At 36.8% G+C, this 16,485-nt stretch overlaps 1 non-coding gene across 1 annotated transcript in view; it reads left to right on the top strand.

Moving 5' to 3' along the window:
- The window catches only part of LOC105048628 (uncharacterized), a 28,594-nt gene extending 14,548 nt beyond the window's left edge, over nt 1-14,046 (top strand). Inside the window, exons 4-8 of the transcript XR_012142967.1 lie at nt 8,548-8,755; nt 9,441-9,577; nt 11,720-11,800; nt 13,217-13,283; nt 13,370-14,046. This is a non-coding gene — a transcript (uncharacterized protein). The remainder of the gene's footprint in view (nt 1-8,547; nt 8,756-9,440; nt 9,578-11,719; nt 11,801-13,216; nt 13,284-13,369) is intronic.
- The last annotated feature ends 2,439 nt before the right edge of the window (nt 14,047-16,485 follow it).

The following is a 16,485-nucleotide window of genomic DNA, read 5'->3' on the forward strand; positions in this document are numbered from 1 at the left end:
TGATCAATCGACCTATTGGTGTCTAAGGCAAGTTAATAAGACGTGGTTATTTAATTGGTTCCGTTAGCTGATCTGGCCAATTTATTGATGTCTAAGAAAGACAACGGAGGGACCCCCACCGATCTCCACTTGGCCAATTTGGAAGATTGGATCTTGAATTAGGTAGTTTAGCGGTTTGGTTTAGCCCACGTCAATTAGATCGGTCATATGATGATTGATTATATGAGATCTAAACCTAAACCTCTTCACAAATATTAAGTCCATAGGCCTTTCACTGTTTTAGATATGCGGACATGCTACCGACGTTGATTGTTCTTGACTGGTTACAATGGTTCAGTTGCATCGAAAACACGCAACTACTCTATTAGCAAAGAGTTGCTCCAGGATAAGGATGGGGTTGGATCCAATAACTGTTAGGTGAGAGATCCAATGACGGCCTTGCACTTGCTTGCTTGTGAACAGTGGGTCGGACTTAACTAAGGAGTGTGGACAATAACTGTTAGGTGAGCCCATATGACTTAGAGACCAAGTTGCTGCAACATGCTTAGTGAAGCATCTGGACAAAGAGTTGCCTACGCATCGGTGTGTATGTTATCAATAACTGTTAAGTGAGGTGCATGGTATTGGTGGGATCACAGCACCCACTAGGAATTTTTTATCGCGTTAAAATTTTTGTTTCCTTCTCGGAGAGTGGAGGAATCCGAAAAATTAATGGGAGTCATTATTTGCATCTTAAAGTCCCTAGAAGCAAATTAAACATTAAGTACAAAAGTCTAACTTGAATCTCTATTCTCGTATTTTTACAATGTCAGTCTCAAACCCTCTAGCCCACATCCTTGAAATCAATCGTTTGATCGGTAATAATTTCAAAGACTGGCTCAGAAACCTCATGATTATCCTGACCTCAGAAAAGTTAAGCCATGTTCTCGATCAGGATCCCATGGTGCTATCAAACTGTCCTACTACTGAGCAAAGAGCTGCTTTTGAGAAATGGACAGATGAAGACAGTCGGATCAAGTGCTATGTGCTGGCGTCTATGTCAAACGAGTTGCAAAATCAGCACGAGCATATGCTCATTGCTCGGGCTATGATCACTCACCTACAAGAGTTATATGGTGAGCAGAGCCGTACTGCGTGCTTCGAAGTATCCAAGAGACTTTTCAATCTGAAGATGCACGAAGGGCAGTCTGTTAATGAGCACTGTATGACAGTGATCAAGGACATTGAGGAGCTTGGGAAGGTCGGGCTAGATATGCAAAAGAAATTGCCAATGGATCTGATCCTTTAATCCCTTACCAGTTCATATAGCCAATTCATTGTGAATTTTCATATGAACAAACTTGACTGCACTATTTCCGAACTCGTCAATATGTTGGTCACCACAGAAGGTACTTTGAAGGGTTCAAAGAGCACTATTCTCGTTATGGAGCGGACTTCTTCTTCCAAGAGAAAGCCTACTGGAAAGAAGAAAGTTAAATCTGCGAAGAAGTAGAAAAAAGAGAACAAACCGAAGAGGGATGGTCCAAAGGCGGCTGAGGTAAAGAAAAATTGTTTCCATTGTCATGCTGAAGCTACTGGAGGAGGAACTGTCCTGTACACCTGGAGAGCCTAAAGATCAAAAAGGGTGATAAGCCTTCTGAAGGTATGCTCGTAATAGAATCTAACTTTACGATTTTTTCTACTTCTAATTGGATATTGGACTCTGACTCGAATGCTCATATATGTATCTTAATGCAGGGTCTAATAGAAAGTAGAAGGTTGAGGGAAGGTGATATGATCCTTCGGATTGGCAATGGAGTAAAAGTTACCGTAGAAGCCGTTGGCACTTATCCTCTTCGATTATCGTCTGGGGTTAGATTAGATTTGAAAGACTGTTATTATGTTCCTGTAGCTAGTCGGAATTTAATTTCCGTGTCTGTGCTAGCACGGAAAGGTTTTGAAATTAGTTTTAATAAAGATTTTTGTTTCATTTATTTGTGAAATAAATTGGTTGCACGAGGTCTTTTAATTGACAGTATTTATCACCTGTATGTTCATGCGAATGTGAACTTAAACGAGCAAATAGTGAGTGCCGTAGGTCAAAAGAGATACAGAGATAAAATTAATCAGAAGTATTTGTGGCACCATGGACTAGGCCATATTGGAGAGGATAGAATAAACAGACTGAAAAAGGATGGGATCTTTGGCTCTCTTAACTCGAAGTCGTATCCAGCTTGCGAATTCCGTCTTCAAGGAAAAATGATTAAGTTATCCTTTGTAGGACATTGGGAGAGAGCCACTGAGTTACTCGTCCTGGTACACACCGACGTGTGTGGACCATTTGATATATAGGTTAGGGATGGTTATACCTACTTTATTATCTTTATCGATGATCTGTCTAGATATGGATATATGTATCTGATGAAACACAAGTCTGACCTTTAAAAAGTTCAAAAAATTCAGACATGAAGTAGAAAAGCAGACAAATAAATTCGTTAAGGTTCTTCGATCTGATCAAAGAGGTGAATACGTTAGTCGAAAATTTTTGGGATATCTTAAAGACAACGGCATAGTCTCTCAATGGATGCCTCCTGGAATACCTCAATTCAACGAGTATCCGAAAGGAAGAACAGGATCCTATTGGATATGATCCGATCCATGATGAGCTTCACTGATCTATCCTTATTTTTTTGAGGACATGCCTTGGTAACCGTAATTCACTTGTTGAATAGGATTCCATCAAAGTCCGTTCCTATCACGCCGTATGAGACATGGTTCGGTAAGAAGCCAAGTATAGGTTATCTTAAGATTTGGGGATGTCCGACTTATATCAAGAGACAGATGGCGAATAAGTTGGAGGATAGATCTATTATAGCTCTCTTTATAGGGTATTTTAAAGAATCCATGTGATAGTACTACTTTCCACAAGACCACAATGTGATTGTGAGTCGAAACGTCATATTCTTAAAAAAACAGTTTATCCAAGATGACGGCAGTGGGAGGTTAGTGGAGCTTGAAGAGAAAGTCTCTGAAAAGTTAAGAGCTATAGATCCTCAGGAACCCATAGTCCATAAGTCAGTAGTTGATGCTCTACCATCTCGTAGATCTGGCAGGATTTTCTGACCTCCTGAAAGGTACATGGATATACTTACGGAGGAAGTAAAGAAAATGTTCTTTATGGGAGATAGGGGTCATACTGATGATCTTAATATCTTTGACGAGACGATGTCTAACATCGATTCGAAAAATAGTTAGATGCGATGAAGTAAAAAATTGACTCCATGCACTCGAACTAAGTCTGGATCTTAGTGGATCCACTTGAGGGTATTGTACCCATGGGTGTAAATAGATCTACGAAAGGAAGATAGGTGCCGATGGTAAGGTAGAGATCTATAAAGCTAGGCTTGTGGTTAAAGGTTATAGTCAGCGTAAGGCATTGAATATCAGAAAATTTTCTCGTCCGTAGTCATGCTGAAATTCATCCGCACTTTGCTTGCTGTTGCAGCTTTCTATGATTATGAATTCTGGCAGATGGATGTGAAAACTGCTTTTCTGAATGGATATCTTGAGGAAGATATCTATATGGAGCAGCCTATGGATTTCATGTCCGATGATGGTGATCACAGAGTCTGCAAGCTACAAAGGTCTATATATGGATTAAAGCAAGCTTCTCAGAGTTGGAACTATCATTTTGATGAGGCAATCAAATCGTTTGATTTTATCAAAAATGAAGAGGAACCTTATGTATACAAGAGGGTCAGTGAGAGTGCGATCACCTTTCTTATATTGTATGTGGATGATATTCTCCTCATTGGGAATGATATTCCCATGCTGACTACGGTCAAAAGATGGTTGTTCAAGAAATTCTCAATGAAAGACTTAGGAGAAGCGTCCTATATTCTCGAAATAAAGGTCTATATAGATAGACCTAAACGGATGCTTGGCCTGTCACAAAAGCTGTAAATAGAGAAAGTGTTGAAGATATTCAGCATGAAAAACTCCAAGAGAGATTTTTTATCTTTTAGGCATGGTATTAGTCTTTTCAAGACGATGTGTCTGACCACATTTGAGGAGATTCAGCGCATGAGTAGGATTCTTTATGCCTTAGAGAGTTCATGTACGTCATTCTATGCACTTGACCTGATATTGTTCTTATTGTAAGTGTCACGAGCAGGTATCAGTCGAATCCAAATGAGGAGTACTGGATAGCTGTGAAGAACATTCTTAAGTACTTATTGACTAAGGATTTATTCTTGATCTTTGAAGGAGACTCTGAGTTGTGAGTCGAGGGGTATACTGATTCAGCTTTCATATCTAATCTTGATGATAGAAAGTCTACGTCAGGGTACGTGTTCGTTTGTAATGGTGGCACAATTAGCTGGAAGAGTTCCAAGCAATCTATCATTGCGATTCGACTACGGAGGCTGAGTATGTCGCTGCTTCGAATGCTGCAAAGGAAGGCTTCTGGTTTAAGAAGTTCGTCGCGGAACTTAGAGTTATGACATCGGATGCCTTACCGCTGTACTGCGATAACAATGGAGCCATAGCACTTGCTAAGGAGTCGAGATCTCATAAAAAATCTAAGCATGTCGAGCGGCGGTTTCATATCATACGCGACTAACTCGAAAAGAAACATGTCGAGGTACGAAGAGTAGACTCTGCGGACAACGTGGCAGATCCGCTGACTAAGTAGTTGAGCCAATCGAAAATGAAAGTCCACCTCGAGAAGATGGGACTTAGATTTGTGGCCAATTGGCTTTAGTCTAAGTAGAAGATTGTTAAATGTATGTCCTAAAGCCAATATGACTAACACATCGTAATAAATTTAAGATACAATTTTATACTTAATATATTGATATGATCAATAAAAGGATAATTTTTTTTCATTCAAGTGTAATGTGTCTTTGAATCATCCATAGAATTAGTTTCGATACATATTCTCAAGGTGTTGAGAATTAGAGATATGTATTTAATTCCTAAATACTCCCGATCATAGGATCATCATAAGGACGATGATCGATTCGGATAGACTGACGCATATCGGATAGATTGACGCACAAATCGCTTCCTTCGGAATAGACGGATCTCTAGTCTACAGTGTAGGGATACTAGACAACGTGTGCGGATAGTTGTTAGAGAATAACTAGTACTAAGCGTGATCATACGAGAGATCACTTAGATTTCTATTCGATCGTCAGTGATTGTCTTGATGTTGTAGTTGTGTGATTGATCCTTTGACTTGAGATGATACTGCTAGTCGCAGTGAGGCTGCTGGAGTTTAACTGATATATAAACATGGGTCTCAATGCGCTCTTGTAGTGGATATTGACGACAATGGGTCTACTGTCGGGATAGGATGCGCATCAAGATAGGATCTATCAATCTTGATAGAGAGTAGTTCTATCGGATTTGAGAGGCTAAGTCCAAGAGTCTGTGGCCACAGCAGTGTGATTGATGGAAAAGAGTTTTCGTAAAAGTCATAACTGGATTTGAACTAATCGAATCTATTATATGACTGATGATGAGGTTTGACGATTTATTCATGACCTGCCATCAAGTCGGATTCACGATAGAGGGACTGAATCACACATTAATTACACCTAGAGGTTCATTTCAGTTCTACTGGGTTGCCACTATATACTGCTAGGTGTCATCGATGGAGTGTGAGAGCTCATTAAGATTATTCTGGATTGACAATTCTTGTTGAGTTAGAGTGAAATTGTTTCGATCCATTGAAAAGAGTTTCAATGATATGATGATAAAGATCATTGTATATCTAACTACCAGATAGAATTGAACCTATGGGGTTATACAACAAAGGGATTCGGCCTGGAATAAGCAATTGAGCTTATGAAGTGTCAATTGAGTTTAGAAAATTCATTGGGTTCATGATAACCTTGCTAGCACATGGTTGGATCCAATTTCTCTTTCCGTTGGAATTACTTATTTGATAAGATAATTCTAACTTAATTATCTGCTAATAATCTACATGAATAAATTCATGAGATTTCAATTGTTGGGTGTCTAAGGTTATGGATCATATAAATTAAGGGTGCAAGTCCCTAATTAATTTCCTTGATAGTTATTGTTGGTCCACCTTGATTGATCAAGTTGGGCATGTCCATTGATTAGAGAGCCTTTAGATCTCCTATGGGGTGTCTCTTGGGTATATTTTGAGGTGTCTAATTATGGGTGCAAGGGCTCCAATTGTTGGTACTTAAAGGGTCTCCTAAAATAAGTTGGATAACTTAAGTCAATAGAAAACCTAATGCAAGTAGGACTTGTATTATGTGATTGAATAGGATTCAATTCTTGTGCTTATTTAAAGGGACCTCTCCTAAGGTCCCTAGAGCATCCAAACTAGCAGCCCCTCATGCCTAGAAGGAATCCCCGTGCCCTCTCTTCCTCTCCCTTTCTCTTCTCCCTTCCTTGGACGTCCAAACGTCCTTCACTTGGGACGTCCCTTCTTCTCCACGCCAAGGGGTGTTGGGGCGTCCTCTTGCTGCTGCTCTCTGGTGTTTTGTAGCAGCACAAAGTAAGGAGAAAGGCTAGAGAAGAGGAGAAGAAGAAGATCAAGGAAAGAGATCAAGTGTTGATCGCAATCCAGACTTCATCCAGATTCAGCAGGCAGAATTTTCTTAGAGAAGAAAATTCAAATTAAAGGGGGTTGTTCCAGACTGATCTCGAGTGGATACTCGTAGAGGCCGGACACTTGTGCGGCTAAGAGAGAACTTTTTCTCTTCCAGATACAGATTTGAAGAAAAAGATTGTGAAACATGTATGTGATTTGATCACAATCTGAATTTCAGCTTATATCAATTTCAGCATATGAGATAGATCCATGTGGTTTTATGTTTTCATGCATGCATAATTCAGATTAAAAGGATTTTAATCTTGTTCTCTGCTATAGTGTTTAGAAAATAAAGTTTTGAAATACATATATATGCACCAAACCCCGAATTCCAACAAAAGGATGCATGTATCAGTCATCATTGTTTTATTATGCTATGCAAGCATCACGTAATATGCTTGTTGGTATGTCATCGACTATACTTGCAGGTGAAGGGACTAGGCATAAAAAATGTTAACTTAAAAAATATAAAAACAGGAAAACATAAAAAAATAATAAAAATTATGGAAAACTAAAAATTTGTATAAAAGTAATAGAACCTTGTTAAGATGTTTTCTTTTCAGGGAACAAGCAACCCTTTTGAAATTTAATTGTTATGCTTCTGCATGTGCATTTTCTATTTATAGACACTTTTTCTTAATTCCAGCAGTAAAGGAAGTGTGGGCACATTCTTAAGAAATCTGTCTCTTTCTTTTTTTCTTTTTTCATACTTCAATTCGATGCTCCCAAGTTTTTCAAAGGCAGATGTTTCGGCTAGTTCACTGGGTGACCAGTACCAAAGAACGATGCTGTCGGCTTATCTCGGCCAAGATGGAAGGTTAGAAGAATTTTTCAAGGACCGAGATCTATCAAGATCTTAGCTAATATATCATGACTGAGATAGTGAAATATTGACTGATATAGTTAAATCTAGATCCCAAGAACCTTTTTAAGCATTGATTATAGTATTTACTAAATACAATCCCATTTAAAATACTCAGAAAAAGATAAAAAATCTTGGCCTATATGTGGCTAATGCATTAGCCAATATTTCAGGATGTTTAACATAGATAAGAAGGGCCAATGTTTCATACATATTGTATCGGTGAGTGCACATACCAATACAAACCAATATTTTGATTGTGATGAGAACTGTATATGTTGCTCCAAAATCATGATAACATCAAATCAACATGCTTTATGACACAAATGTAGCACTGAATTGCCTTTACCTGTTCATTGTTGCCATGCCAAGGTTGCACTAGCGAGTACCCCATTTATTTTGCAGGCTAGATCAACAGTTATGGCAAATATGAGTACGGCTTTTCCTGTGAACCAGCCAAGCATGAATTCATAAGTCAATTTTCTAAAAATTATGGCCCCTAAGTTCCTTAAATCTCTGGTTCCTCTTTTCTTGGTCTACTCTGAAAATAATGGCCTGATAGTTACCTCTACATGCAAGCAGTGTTCATTATCCAAGGGAGTGGGTGGGTTATCAGAGAATCAGTTCATCCCTCTTCTTTTTGTTCATGGCTCTGGCTATAAATTTTTTGTGATCCTAGAGATACTTGTTTTACTTATTGTGCTTTTAAGTGGTGAACAATTTTGCCATCTTTTGCAACAGATAACTACAATCTTTTATTAGTCATCTATTGTCATCTCCCAAGAACATTGCTGTGTTGACAATAAGCAAGTAAATTGATAATTGTCAGCTTGTTAGAGTTCCACATTACAATAAAATTGTGCAAAATGAAATAATAAGATTTATAATTTTGTTATTTTTGCATGTTGATCTGTAGTTGGAATATGCAGTAAAGAATTTTCCCATGCTGAAGAGAAAATTTTGTTTAACTTCTGATATTTACTGGCATTAGTTCATGGTATTTTTACCTGTTTTCTAGGACTTAAGAATAAGATAAGGCATATAATATTGATTAACTCTCTAATACTTTTTGCAGGTCTGCTTACATTTTGAAGCAAGACAGTTTGCCATCATCATACAAGTCATTTCTTAATAAGCATGGTGGAAAGAATGCTGTCATTCTGCAGGGAGTGAAGGATATTGCATGTAACATTCCTTTCACCAACTTAGAGGCGATTGAGAAGTATTATAAGAGCTTGGGTGTTGACATAAAACTAGACCCTCATATGAAAGTACCATGTTCAGTATGTATTCCACCCTTTTAATTTCATTTTCTTTTAAATGGGCATACTCTAGGAGACATTTCACATGTGGATTTTTAATGTCATTTATTTCCGAACAGTTTAGTTGTATATTGGTGGTTTATCTTTTGTAAGACAAAAAGGAGTTGTTGTTAGATCTCTCTCTCTCTCTCTCTCTCTCTCTCCCTATATATATATAGGGGGGGAGAGAGAGCGGGAGGGGGAGAGAGAGAGGGAGAAAGATGTCAATGTGGGTACTCTCTCCATCTCATAGACTTCTTTTGGGTAATGGTTCTCTTGTATAATTTTCTTGGATTGTCACTCTCATGTCTGTTCATATCTCAATCCAATTCACTTCTATATTTATATCTGAATTTAGCTGAATATGGATTAAAAAAAAATATAGAAATAGATAAATATATCAACACGTTTTAGGTTTGTTGACCATTCCAGTGGTGTCCATTTTTCATGACTTGGTGTTATGTATGGCACATTCCATAATTTAACGTCTTCATTTCTAGCATGTAGCTCAAACTGATTGTTTGGAGTACGGTGCTTCAGTATTTAGCTCATGTTTGTATATATATATATTTTGGGCAATGATTTTAAAGATAGATTAGTCCATCTCTGCAGTTATCATACTGATATTAATATCATTGATCAATGAACACTTGATTTTCTGTTGCAGATTATTCATGGTAATCAATCTTGTGTTGGACATTTCATTTCTTTCCTTTTACAAGCATATAAAAGGGCGTTGCCCGTTTATCTTCCAGTATACTTGGTTCCTGCACTTATAGTTCATCGTCAAGGCCTCATGAAAAGGTATATAGTTATTCTTTTACGTTATTTTTACTTTCACAATGATGAATAAGATTTTATATTTCAGATATAATTTCTTGATGTAAACATTTAAATGCTATTGATCATTAATTCCACACACATTTTGATAGGTATGCTCTACTTGAGAATAGTTTTACAAGTTAAACTACCCAAATCATCTTCATATGCCATGGTCATTTGTCGACAAATTGGAGAGTGCTGGGACTTTAAAGGTCATGAAGAGTCAGGAAATCAGGAGTCTAAGTTAAATACAACAATAACAAATGCAACACTGACTGGATATTTAGATCATACAGCAAATATTCCTTTAACTTCCTTTTTATTAGCTTTGATGTCTTGTCATCTGTTCTTCTCCAATGCAATCTATGTATTTCAAAATAGATAACTAATGATTGACTTGAGAGTAGTTGCTGATGCATCTCTATTATATGTTGGCAAGGAGCCTCTCAAACTTTTAATTCCATTCAAGCCAATAATCATGGATGGCATTCTTTCTCATTCAGCATATAAATATACACTCATAGATATGTACATACAATTATACACCCTAAAATACACATATTATATAAGGAGTTTACACTTTACACCCATTGCCAATAGGAGATACAAAATGAAAATCTAAACCATTAGAATTGAGCTAGAAGGTCTAAAATGTGTATGAATAAAAAAATCATATGTTTTAAAGACCATTTCCTTATGCATCACGTTGTCTAAAATTTGACACACTATATCCTCTCATTAGCATTGCTAATTTGGAAGGTCGATGCATAGGCAAGGAGTCCTTAAGACATTTTTTTATTCACAAACATTTTAGGTCTTATAAATCTTATCCAATGGCTTAGATTTTCAGTCTGCATCTCCCATTATTGAATTTGACAGCGGGTGTAAAGTCACTTTGTATTATAACTGCACCCTATAAATAGGTACATTATGTATGTAATGTGTGGACAGATACACATGTATTTATTCTTGGTGTAGAGAGATGGCATTGATTCCATAGAGTTTGCGATACCATTGTGTTGGGACTTGGAATATATGTTAATCACTCGAGAGGAAGATCTGTGCACCATCTCTCTCCTAGTCTCCCACCATTAAGCAATAACATGGTTCTATTTTCAGCCTCTTCCCTTGTCCAACCTTGATCCACAATCATTGAGGATCACAGTCAAATAAAAGTTTTTTTTTTCCATTTATACTATTGCTCATAGCAAATACTAAATATGTGATTATTGACATAAAAATCATTCCTGTCTTGGACATGTAGAATTCCTTTAATTCCAAATAGTACATTTGCTGGTCATTAAATAGTTAAACTACCAGGCCATTTAAGGAACTGGCGATGATTGCGATCCCTATTAGATGATTTTTATTGTAATTATATAACTTGATAGCTGTCTTAATTTGCAGTGGTGCACGTTTCCGATATGTCGACTTTAAAAAGATAAAAGAACCAAAAGGGATGTATATATAATTGAATATGAGTATTTACGGACAGATGGACAATGCAAAGGGATATATGGAATCTAAACAATAATAACAATATAAACTTAAACAGAACATTTATTTAGTTAAATTTATTTAAAAAATGGATTTAATAGGTGCCATTCCAGCTTGTGCTAGGTGCTAGTGGCAGCCTGGTACATTCTGTCTCTGCCAGCACAAGATGAACATGGCTAGAACTTGAAACCTGTGGATGAATTTGATGAAATCAGGTCTGATATGCATATAAGCTCTGATTTGACCTGATTTCATCAATATTCGTCAACAAAACTATGTTATATCTAAATTATGTGTGGCTATTAACTTTCTTGTTCTAGGCAATTCCATCTTCAGTTGATTCTTTTAATGCCTTTTAAATGATAAAACTCCTGACACAACTAGTTGATCTTGGATACTTGAGGCCTTCTCATTGCTATATCTTGCTAGATAAAGTTCCTCTCTATGCTCAAAAAAGGAGATACCTGTTATTTATGGCTTTTCCATCATTGTAGCTATTTGTCATAATCTAATATTTGTTTTCTCATCCTTTTTCCTTCCAGTGGAAAACTCTGGTACTTTTTATTGTTCTCATGAACTTTTCCCCTTTTGTTCAATAACCTCATATCTCTGACCTATACTTTACAGGCCGTACACAATTGTGGGAAAGAGTTTTCTGGGTATTGCAAGATCTAGTTTGTTTCTCTCCATATACTGTTCATCAGCCTGGTTGGTCTTTGCTTCTGCTAAATTTCCTGCCAGTTATTCATCTTCATGACTTGCATTTGCTACTGCAGTAATAGTTATTCCTTTAGCAGCTGTTTTATGATTAGAACCAATCAGCTGAGAATTATGACTGAAATGATGATTATATAAGACATGTAGAAAACTATCTCTAGTTTATTGTCTAAATGCTGTATGTTGAGAAATAGTTTCATAATGCTATTCAATGAACATCAGTCCACAACATTATCAGATGTGACATCTGTTGCATGATTTGACTAATTCATGTTTAGGTGACATTCTTTTCACTCTACATTTGAACTCCAGTTATGAAACTAGAGTCATATGTAGCTTACACCTGCTTTTAGAAGGAATGAGACAGCATCGCTGTGAGAACCTGTAAGCTTCATCTTTAAAATTTAACACTGTTAGACTTCCAGTTTAGCGACTGAATACAATAGTTGATGTTACCACGATCCATAGGGAACTGTCTTATCCGGGAATTAGTTGAACTAAAATGGAGCGTAGTGACTTTGGAAATGAAGTTGTTAAGTGCAATTTTCTTCTTATGTGAAATAGTAAATCCCTGATAGGAAAAATTAGTTCAATCCAGCAACTTGTAACTCTGGAAGTGTTCATCAATTCTGATTAGATCGGTCCCTCCTCGAGAAGCAGAATTTCTTATGTTTAGGACTTCCACTTTTCATTCCACCACCATGGATTTTTTTTTTTTAAAGAAACATGTTGATGAAATAATATTATAAACATACCCCCATTATGTATTTATGAACCCCTTTCTTCCATCTAAGGCTTGAATAGAACTTCTACATATATCTCAATCATGCATCCGTACATTGATCAAGGGAGTTGCAAATGCCAGTCTCAGTGTTCCATTTGGCAATGTTTTCTTGTCTTTCATACAGACTTTGTTTATTTGAGCATTATGGTGGCAATCCAGGTTCCTGGAATGTCTGGAACATACATTCTGATGTTGTCAGCTTCACGACTAAACCAAAGTTTTATGATTTAAAAAGTGAAATGAGGTTTATATTTTCAGTTCAAGTATTAACTCCTATTACATGCGAGACTAAGGCATGACCTGCAATGATTAATGGTTTTGTCAACCTTATGCAAGGAAATATACCATTTAGACAAAAAAGCATGAAAGAAAAATACATTTGTTCAGAAAACTATTCCTCAATCCACCTTTCTGATGTACCCTTTCAAGTTATTTGCCTATTGCATGGTCGTAATTTTATAACAAAGGCTGGTGGTGTACTATTAGCAAGAGAAAATCTGAGTCATTGTTTACAGGCACATTAATGACTCATAACTTGAAGTCCAGTTGGCTATCATGATATGCTATAGTTTCTATTTGTTGATTCGAACTATCTAGGAAAACCTTTCTTATTTTGTTTGCAGGGCTTGGACTTGCCTACTTTTTAGAATTTTTAAAAGATGCAATACTCCAATGGTTGCAATGGGAACGGTAAGAAGCTGCCTCAAAGTTGTATATTGTTTATATCATGCATCAACCCAGACTCTGTATCAGTTACGAAGCAACTGTTATCGCAGTTTCCCAGTGGCCTGGCATTGCTAATTGAGAAGAAGAGCAGGAGGATTGAAATATCTTTATATTGCCTAGCCCGAGCCATCGAGAGCTTTTTCGCATGCATGGCAGAGGCAGGACTGTGCCCTCCAGCATCAAAGCTAAAGCGAGCTGATGTAGCCGTATTTAGTGTAGCAACAGCCATCATCATGCATTGCTATGCACGTGAAAGAGAGGTGTTCCGCTCCAAATACTTGAACGTGCTTGACTGGGTGTTTGGTGTGCCACCTGCATCAGATGATGAGCATGATGAAAAATGCTGAGAGAATTTAGGGAAAGTTGGTAGTTCAGCTGAGTTCTGTAAGTTTGTATTATGGATAGTGTGAGCAGTTTTGATTGCAGAGTATGATCCCAGAGTGGCCCCATTAGTGCCAGCTGGGGAACAGAGAAGCGAGACTTATTGATTTTTGTTTGTCTCAGCCTGCTTCCGAGATTCAGCCAGATATCCTTAGTACCTAAGACCTGCCATACACTAGCCAGAGCAGAACATTGATTTTTGAATTATGGAATCCTCAATTCCGCAGCATATAAGAGGCAAAAGTAGTTTGATTTCCAGCCCTAACCGTAACATCAGGTTTGGTATCTAACCCAATATATGTCTTCACAGTTTGTCAATAAATGAGATTTTCTGATTAGCCAGCCATCTGAGGGGATGCTTGACAAATTATTATCTGACCAGAAAGCGGAAAACTCTTGAAGGAGTCCTGCACTCACTTTGGGACCCGCTCCTGTTTGGGAATTTAGCAAGCAGAATGAATAATGTATCAATTTGAGAAGTGTTTATTTGTTGCAACTGGAATTTTGATTAGGAAAGAAAATTTTAATGGAATTCAGGAAATAATGTTATACTCATGGACTTCATTGTAACTACTATTACATGAAAAGCATTACAATCAGTGGTAACGACCGGTCGCCAAATTTATGTGATATTCTAAATGATGTTGCAGTCTGGTATTCAATAAGATTAAGGGTCTATGAAGTTTATTACACGTTGTTTTTTTTTTTTTTTTGGGTAAAAAGAGGAGCTTATAACTAAATTAGGAATGAAACATGCTTTTTAACAAGTTATTTAACAAGTTATTTGAGGTGCGCTGGTGCAGAAACCTGTTGGTCCTCGCCCCTCGGTGGTGGCAAACCATGGGAATTGGGGAAGTTGTGGTTACCGTCGGTCTATTTCAAAATTGATCCTCACAATCTTCTAATGGTAACCGGTTATAGCTGGTTGAAAGTGAGGTGTTCGTACAAAATAGTCATAGTTAGGGGTGCAAATAATGTTGGATTGGACCGAATCACGGGTGGCTTCGAACTGATTCAGTGTTTTGATTGGTTCTAAATATTGGATCTAAATTTAATCTAAAAGAAGGTTAGATCGAGTTAAATTTATGATCAAATTTTTTGATTCAATAGATCATTCGGATCGGAGTTATGAATGATTTGATTTCAATCCATGAAATGCAGGTTCGGTTTGGATTTAGATCAATATAATTGTCTTAATGGTTTTAATGGGGGTAATGATTATTTAGCTTGGTATGAGTTCCAATCAATTTTTTTCATGAGGATTTTAGCTCGATATTTAGATTGAAATTTTGGCATAAAAGAAAAATTTAGAAACAGAAAATATGATTCTCTTCACCGATTAGTATCATAAGATCATCAAGTTGGATGATTGCCGGTTTCGTTGAAATCAGTCCTTCTTGAAAAAAAAGTGTGAGATCAACCTTCTGGCAATAATTTGTGGATCAAGGGCAATGAATCTTACATATTATAAAAAATGAGTGGAGGCTCAGGAAGTCGGTTGAAAGTGGTGATAAATTATGATGGCATGGATAGAAAATATTGAAATGGATTGAATAAGTTTTTTTAAAATACGATATGTTGGAACCTAGTTGCCTTACTGAGTTAAATTGAGATGTGAGCATAAGTACCTTAAGAGTATGATTATTTCGAACAATCATGAGGGCTACTTTAGAATGACAGTTGTTGGCATATAAATTAATAAATGCAGGTAGAAATAAACAAGAGATATTATAAATCTATCATGTGTAATTGGTTATTATGTCGGTAATTGTACTTTTTGATTACTTTTTTTTTTAATTTTAAAATTTTTAAAAAATTATCTTACTGTAATAGTTCGAGGTCAAATTTTATGTATTGAAGCTATATTTACAGTTTTTAGGATAATGCTTGAGATGTTGATATATATAAACTGCCAGTGATGATACTATTTCATCTATACTGTCCATAATTTAATAGTAAAACATAAAGTTGCAAAAGCTCCAAAGAGACTAGGACTGAGTTAGGAGATATCATAGCTCGAATGAGTATTTGGATCCCATATTGGATTCGGATTGGATCATATTAGATTGAATCATTTATCTTAAGATCAAAATCAACCTAAAAATCTCCACAGATCTGTCACGCCTCCGACCCGAGATCGTGAATCGAGGGTCGCGGCAACCGCCGCATACTCATGAAGACTCTCTCCATAAGTATGCAAGCATCTCATCACGATATCAATGCATCACAGCGGAATAAATTCAAATAATTATTATTCAACTGTAATTCAAGTAATTAAATCAAATGTCTTACATCCAATAAAATTTTTGCTAACAATAAAACAATAGATCTAAGTTTATTGAAGTTGACAATGCTAAATCTCACCTCTAAAAGCTCTGTCCCAATATTTTTCCCACGCTCGAAATTAATTATCTGAATCTGAGAAAAAATAGAAAGAAAGGTAATGAGCTAGACAGCCCAGTAAGTAACAAATATCTCAACTAGATATTTCAGATATTATAAAATTTTCAAGAATAATGTTGCAAATAAACATAAGAGTATATTTCATGCTGATATGATACAAATCAAATATTTTCAAATATTCACATATAATATAATCATAAATCCGATTCGATGCAAAACACTCGTAACTCAACAGCCTCTACTATGACCAACGTTTAACCTCCATTGGCGGGGTCCACAGAATATCAGCGCACAACCCCCACTGGCAGGGTCCACAAATACCAGCGCACAACCCCACTGGCAGGGTCCACAAACACCAGCGCACAACCCCACTGGTAGGTCC

Source organism: Elaeis guineensis, chromosome 7, assembly GCF_000442705.2.
Source record: "Elaeis guineensis isolate ETL-2024a chromosome 7, EG11, whole genome shotgun sequence".
Taxonomy (NCBI): Eukaryota; Viridiplantae; Streptophyta; class Magnoliopsida; order Arecales; family Arecaceae; genus Elaeis; species Elaeis guineensis.